The sequence below is a fragment of the Solea senegalensis genome, linkage group LG17 (assembly GCF_019176455.1).
Source record: "Solea senegalensis isolate Sse05_10M linkage group LG17, IFAPA_SoseM_1, whole genome shotgun sequence".
Lineage (NCBI taxonomy): Eukaryota > Metazoa > Chordata > Actinopteri > Pleuronectiformes > Soleidae > Solea > Solea senegalensis.
This window is the reverse complement of record NC_058037.1, coordinates 1,834,861-1,842,696: the sequence shown is the minus strand read 5'-3', so window position 1 is coordinate 1,842,696 and position 7,836 is coordinate 1,834,861.

The following is a 7,836-nucleotide window of genomic DNA, read 5'->3' as shown; positions in this document are numbered from 1 at the left end:
CTGCTGACCGTTGATGTAATAAGTTGGCCTCAAAGGCAAGACACTCAGTGATCAGGCAGGTAACACTAATATAATGTAAAAATTACATTTGTGAGGAGGGATATTATATAAACACTGCACTTGATGAATGCTAATTACATGCTCCACACTTAGGGAGTAATAAGCAAGTTCCCAATGGAGGCTTTCCAAACCACCAGGCAAGCACAACTCATACTAATGAGCATGGACTAATTTGTTGTGATATTGAACAGAGGGTTGTTAATAGCAGGAGCCATCTCCCTCCCATGAAATAATTATTCTAATCGCTCATTTCAAAGGTGATTAAAATGTTCTCACCTGGCAGTTTTTCCTCCATCTACCTGCACAGACATATGGTGTGGGACCAGTGGTTCAACAGGAATTTGCATGTTTGTTTACTCTCTCAGCTGCTTGAAATCTATAAGGAGTCAGACCTGATGAACCATGCTCCTCCTGGACAGGTGACATGGTCTGCTTGCAGCACATCACCATGCTGCAATGTGATGAGAGTGATGAATTTGAGTAACATCCCGCAAAAACAAACATCCACCCGCTGGGAATGGGGTTTAGTGTACATTTAAGATGAAACCAAGTTGTCACCATGGGTTGTATTATCCATCCAGGAGATTCTGCCACTAACAAAAGGGAATTCTAGAAACAGGAATAATCATGCACAGTCACGGCATTCACAGTGATGCACTTACACATGAGGTTCTTCCCCTGCTTATGTTTTTTAAGAGATTAAGATTCCTTAGTTGCGTATAAATTTATTATACAAAAAGAAGTGCAGAAGTTCTATTGCACGTAGAAACATATTGCCACTTGCTTTTTCAAATCTGTAAAAAACTTCTGTCACTCTAGATGTCGCTAATTCTTACACACTGGACCCCCACAACAAAACATTCTCATCCAAATATCTGTGCTGTGATGAGCCTCAAGGCTCGATACTGGTTCCTAGTGTGTTTTTCAATATTTTCAATTTTCTTAGGTGTTAGTGGTGTACAAAGGATATTCAAAGATTCATGACATGTTAGAAAATATGTTGATATGAATACTGTTTAATTAATATTTTTTATTCATAATAAATGTGTAAAAACTATATATATTTATTTATATATATCTATATATATATCTATATATATATATGTATAAGGATCTTGATTTCTCATCCTCATGGTAATAAAAAAAACAATCTTCCTCATATCCGCAGACATAGAGCCCCAGGGGAAATGATTTCATACACTCAAATTTACAGATAATCTTGCCTAAATTCTTAACTATCCTCTCTTACATGCTGAATGCTAACATGTGGTCTACACTGCTACACAACTATATACAAGGTGTGAAGAATCTCACATGCTGTACTATAAATTAGGTTTTTTTCTCTGGCCTGATACTGAATTGAAAATCCAATTAAATCTCATGGTCTAGTACTCGCAGTCATTAGAGCCCTACTTTAGACCTAAATGATCAGTGGGTCTGTAATAACTTCTAATTTGTTTGGTAAATTTGTTTACAGTTATGGTTTCTCAATTTTCTGACCATATCTTTATCATATCTGTATTTTTTTGTTTTGTCGTGTGAAGCCTGGAACTCTCATGGCTCATTCACATTAGCTGTTATATCTCCTCATTACCACAGAGTGTTGCTGTTGCACTTCCAACAGCTGGCGTCACATTCAAATGGGCCCCGATAGTGATCACACACACACACACACACACTCTTCCCCTCTTTCTCTCCACTCATATTAAGCCGGTGCATTTCATTTATTTGCGCTCCATTATACACAGAAATGTCTCACAATTACAATGCATTCATTTATATTCTTATGTCAGCATCAGCACTCTCCTATACATGGGAAATAATACATTTGCTCTGCTAAGTTGTATGATTGATTATGGTTCACTTGTGCAGCTGATGAACATTTGTCTTATTTTTATGGCTTTTAAGTGCCACAAGCTCTCCGTGTCGGTGTTATGGATACCTCTGTCCCCGATAAGACTTATAATGTTTAATTAGAGTGGAGGAGGAAAATAAAAAAAGACCTGTGTTTGCAAGTATTCATCCGAATCATTCTCTATAAGTGGAGCAACACAACCCCATCCTCCACCCTCAACAAGTAAACACCGTAGACACTTGGGACTGCTGCAAAGTCATTTTGCAATATCATTTAAACTTCATCTAAATGCTGTGTTCACTTATGCCGAATTCCGTTGACAGACGAAATACATCACCTGGAAAATCCCACAGAGCAATTAGTATTAGTCTGAGTAACGGCCTCTGCAGCAGAGTCACACAGTGTGAATCAAAGACTGGCTTACACCTCTATAGAAGGCTGCAGCAATGGGACTATTATAGCCCAAGCATGTTCAAAGCCCAGGTAAAATGAATGCATTATTTGCCGTCTGTCTGTTCTCACTTGAGCTGTTTTGAATCTGATTGTTATTCAGAGCATGAGTATAAGCAGGGGACAAGACGAAAACCTGCCTGGTGGATTAGCCTCTGACGTGTCGGGTTTGTGTGCATGTGTGTGTGTGTGTATTTATGTCATATTTCAGGTAAAAAAAAAAGAAAATGCTTAGCTGCCCTCAACTTTCATTACTTTCTACTATGAAATTTACTTTTATTAAAGAAAGATAAATGTCTGGAGGCAAATTATGCTCACTTTTGATGTCACAAGTACTGGAATAATATTTCATGTGTTTCTTTTTTTTCCTCCTGAAAAACTAAACTTATATTGCACTAAAGCACTTTGACAAGTTTTCCTCCCTCAGAGATTATGGAGACATTTAATACTTTAACACCACTTTAATGTTTTTTTACGCTGACTTTGTCTGTGTGTAGCATGAGGGGCTGAGATTTTGCATTTAGTCCACAAGACGGGGCACTTACTCGCACAGCTACACATTTAAGGGATGACTTCATGTCTCCCCCCACATGAGCAGCCAAAGACAAGGGAAAAAATGAAATGAAATCAATTAATTTGTTTTTCATTTACTTCAGAAATGAATGTAAATTTATTCAATTCATCGTCAAAAACTCCATAAATACTTTATCCGCGTGTTTGTTCCCCAGCCTTCCCTGCGTGTCTGTCATTCAGTGTGTACATGACACAATTAAATGGCTTAATCCCAAAGACTGTTGTAGAATTGAAATGGTTCTGTTCACTCACGGTGACTTCACCACTTCAGTGGAGTTGTGACATTAATTATTTCCAGCTATAGCGACTACAATGTCTGAGAGCAGAAAACATGCAGCTGTACCTGCTCCTTATAACGTTCCTGATGGTGTTGAATACAAAATACTCCGATTCATGACTTACCAGACTGTGTAGTGTCATGTATCTGCTCAGCATGGCCTGCCACCTGCCTCCATTTTGCTTTATAATGAGGACAAAAACAATGGTGTAGTTTACCAACAGGGTAACAGGGCATGCAGTCAATGCAGGTTAAGAAAATATTGGTTTGTAACAACGCACTGGTCACTGAAGTTTTTCCCAATTTTCTTTCAAATTTCTTATTTAGAAAAGAGAAAAAACGTAGGGCACAACAACACAATTAGTGAGGAATCTTAAAGCTGCATACATCTGTGTTTTTATATGAGATTTAATTATATTATAATGTTCAAATGCGTTGTTTTAATGACCCAAAGCTTAAAAGAATTGCAAGACAATGAGCTGATTGTTTGATTGTTGAGTTTTACTCACAGGAAATGCTTCTCTCTGTCCTCAGACACACCAACTTCATACGTGACAGAAGACTCAAGGTAATCCATCCATCTCTGAATCTCTCATATCTCTGATTTATTGTGTTTATTGTCCAAGTTTTTGTGAGGCGTCTTTGCAGCTTAGGCAGACGATGCAGTTTCTCCATCAAAGATTAATGCAGATTGGTGTAGTACAGCCAATAGGACACTTCACTCTCCCTCAACTGCCTGTGATTGGTCAGTGTCCTATGATTTGATTGCAAACAGAGTCCAGATGAGGTGCAGATGTGTGATTCTCTCTCAGATCACTTGAATTTCATTACACTGAAAGGTTATTATGGAAATATTGATCAGTAATGGCAAAAAAATACCTTTTAAAAAAAGCTATGCTGCATTCGTGCCTTATCACAACAGTGCAGGCTTGTCACCGGGTGACTGAGGGGCTTTTAAAAACTGCATGGGGCAACGTTTTTCATAAAATAAACAAAGTATAGACTAGCTACACAAGATAAACATAAACGCATAAGCAACACTGAATGTTTTGTATTTGTATTTGTAAATGACTTTCAGGCTAAATCTGCTGGGGAAAGCGAATGATAAATGGTCTTTATAGAGCTTTTCTAGTCAAAGCCGCTTCACATTCACCCATTCACTCACAGCACATGTCTTTCACACCCAGCCGTCAGGAGCGACGTGTGATTTAAGTGTCTTGCCCAGAGACACTTCGGCATGCAGACTATTCTGTTTCAGTCTCTCGTCCAATGGTTTTCTTCATAATATCAATCACTGAGTTTTTCGCTGAGACATGCGTTTGTGTGGAGGCATCTGGACTCATGCCAATGAATGATTATAATTAAAGGCTCATTTTCATATTTATACAGTTGTGAGGGAATTACTCGCAATTTGCTCACACTTTTGCCAATTTTACGTCAACCTTCCCCCTCCATTATGAATACATGGGGCAATATCTCATCAAGATACTATGCAGCAAACATGTAGTGTGATCACACCAGCAGATCCCCACTTGAATGTCGAGCATTCTGGGGAAAAAAAACTGGATTCTTTGAGTAAAACCAGGATCCGCCAACTCTTCCCTGAAAAGCACTTTGTTTTCTTCTCTCATGTGTTTTCCTCCTCTCGCATTTAGCCCGGTATGTCTTTTCCTGGCAAATCAGTCATATTCAGACAAACTGCTAAAACTGTTGGATATTATCAAAAGTTGTAGATTAGCGCTCTCTGGAAGAGTTCCCATGGGATCCGTCCGTGCAGTGGCTTTATTTCATGTGGAGCCACCAGCTTGACAGGCCCGTCTGCGGACATGTTCTGGCCCGGGAGTGTATGATTACGGAGAGGAGTCACTGGTGCACAGTGGTTCAAAGCTGAAGTGGTTTTACACTCGTTTAAATAGCCCTGTGTTTTTCCTGGAAACTTAAGAGGTTATCACAGGGCTCGTGACATCATCTTGAGGAATGTATGTTAGCAAAGTCCTTATATGAGATTATGACTGTTCCCACAGAGATCCAGGTAAAGCCTCATTTATCAAACCTATTTTACCTGACTGTGTCCTTGACAGTAACTGTAAAAGGCCATAATGAAAGATAAGAATTTGTTTTTACACACGCTGCAGCTGTTTTCCTCATCAGAGACACTTTAATACAATCTGTTATTCCTGGCATCTTGTCCTTTGGTACTTGGACCACTCATTTAGCCGTTTAGTCGCTGTCTCTGACACACAAAAACCCGTGTGCCAAGCACATCGGTGTTGTGCATTAAAACGGCAAGAGGAGTTGGATAAAGTAATGTCCATACCCTTGAGCAGGCTGACAGTATCAAGGCAAGAACAGTGTGTGGCATTCTCCCAGGGGAGGTGGGAGTCAGAGAGAGATCAAGGTCGTCCTTGTTATTTGTGATAATTCCTCCTATATGCTATCTCCAGGACCGCTTTTGGGGATGATAAGAAACAGCAAGGAAAGGGAGACTGACTTTTAGAGCTGCTCCTTCTCAACTCAGGCGCCCCATGAGAAATCGTTACAGTGAGAGGAACTAATTTCTTTTCAGTGCCAGTGGGTCAGACGTACAGCTTCTCAGGGATTCAGGCAGATTATGGCCACTCCTGAACACCATCTCTCTGCCTGACCACAGATTTCCACGCTGGCATGTGTTAAGTGCTCCACGCCAGAGAACATCCATATGACACGTACAGGAAGTTCAGCATGCTGACATGACACTGATACTTGACCTGTTCCTGGCATTCAGGGCGTAGTAAGTAAGAGAGTAAGAGTCATGTTGAGTTTATGTACAGTATAGACAGTGTTTGGTTGCTAAGGGAGAACTACAATGTTACATACAATGTAAAAGAATAACTTAAAGGTCAGGTTTGTTCCAGTGGAAAAGCAACTGATGCATCCCGACCCCTCCTGCTGGCCCTCTTGTCATTGGCTCTCACTCATTTTCTACTGCTTTATCTTTCAAATAAAGGTTGCAGAGGTCTGGAGCCAAACCAAGCCGACATAGGGCTGCCAGTCCATCGCAGGGCCAACATACAGAGATGCACAACCATTCTCACCTACAGTTTTTGGACTGTGAGAGGAAGCCTGAGTACCCAGAGAACCCCCACACACACACACACAAATGGTGAGAACATGCAAACTTGGATGAGTTCACCTTGTTGCCAGCCACTGATCTGTCGTTTGACCCTTGATGAAGCTGCGTTTGTGCATATTCAGGAGGTAACATTTTAACCTCTCGTGGTGCTTTTGGCAAAAACATTTCCATGTCGTGAATGTTATGTTATGGTACAGTAACTAACCTGCAGTTAGGTTTAGGCACAGGAAATATCATCATTTTTTCCTGACAGTGCCATCATTCTCTGTGAAGAAAACACCATGTTGCTGGGTTTAAAGGAACCAACATGTCCCCAAAGTGGTGTGACATGACAAGATAGATGCGTTGTTGCTTTAAATGCATTGTCGTGGGAGGTGTTGTTGTGACAACCAATCAAGATTTCCTGACACATTTCCCAGAAATGTAGTTGCTTTATGTGGTCACCTGAAGCTCAACGGCACTCGACAACGGCATACTTTCTTCAACTTTACTTATTTGACAAACTTGAGACACGGTTGATGGTGAAAAAAAAATAGTCTTTCTTCTCTACAGGAGAAAATATGCAGGCTGTACACACGCCTGCACAATTTGGCATTAGGCATTGTAAGATAAATGTGACTGAATTCATGTGTGAACACATGGTAACATATTCCTGCACTATCATTTGAGTTTCCACTGTGATGAAAGATTACATTTGGTGGAAACAGCTCCTGGCAAAATCCCTTGTTGTGGGTCAAAGTTCCTGCATTTGAAACCCTTGATGACAATTTTTCCTTCAAATATTTAAGAACTAGTCTCTTCACAGATATTTACATGACACAAACAAAACACTGGCAACAGTTTACATTCAAATCTTTAATTTTCCTCTGATCAGGCTGGAATTTTAGCTGCCTGAATTTTGACCTGATATTTTCCCCATGACTGTCTGCTGCTGGTGGATGCACACAGGTAGAGATAAAATGGTTTTTTATTGCTTTTCCAATAGGGATGGTATCTGGTTCTTGCTCAGATGAGGTTCCAAGCAGACTGAGCCGAAAATGTGAACAGACTGCCGGCAACTGATTGGTCAGAAAATGTCGCCACTGGAAGAATCATGAGCACGACGTCCGACACAAGAATCAAACTGAACAATACCGAACTGTAAGTCAGTTAAAAAGACTTAAAACTCATGAAACATGCGTTAATCTCCAACATTTAAATATTAAATTAAAGGAAATGTCTAAAATCTCAATATTTAACAAGAGGAGTCTGGTGCATTTAGTGCCAGCACTGCTGAAAGCCGGCGATCGTGAGCCGAATCACAAGCCGTTCGGACATATTTCAGTTCAGTGACTGTGTCAGACGGTCATGCAGGAAGTACTGAACAACTTGGTGAACAAACCAAATGATTCAGTTACACTGGAAATAACTTTGTCCATCACTAGTGTGTGTTGCGTGCTGTAACGACCCCACACGTGTCGAGAAGGTAGAGTCCACTTTATGATGGAAAAGCACCATTACTGACGGACA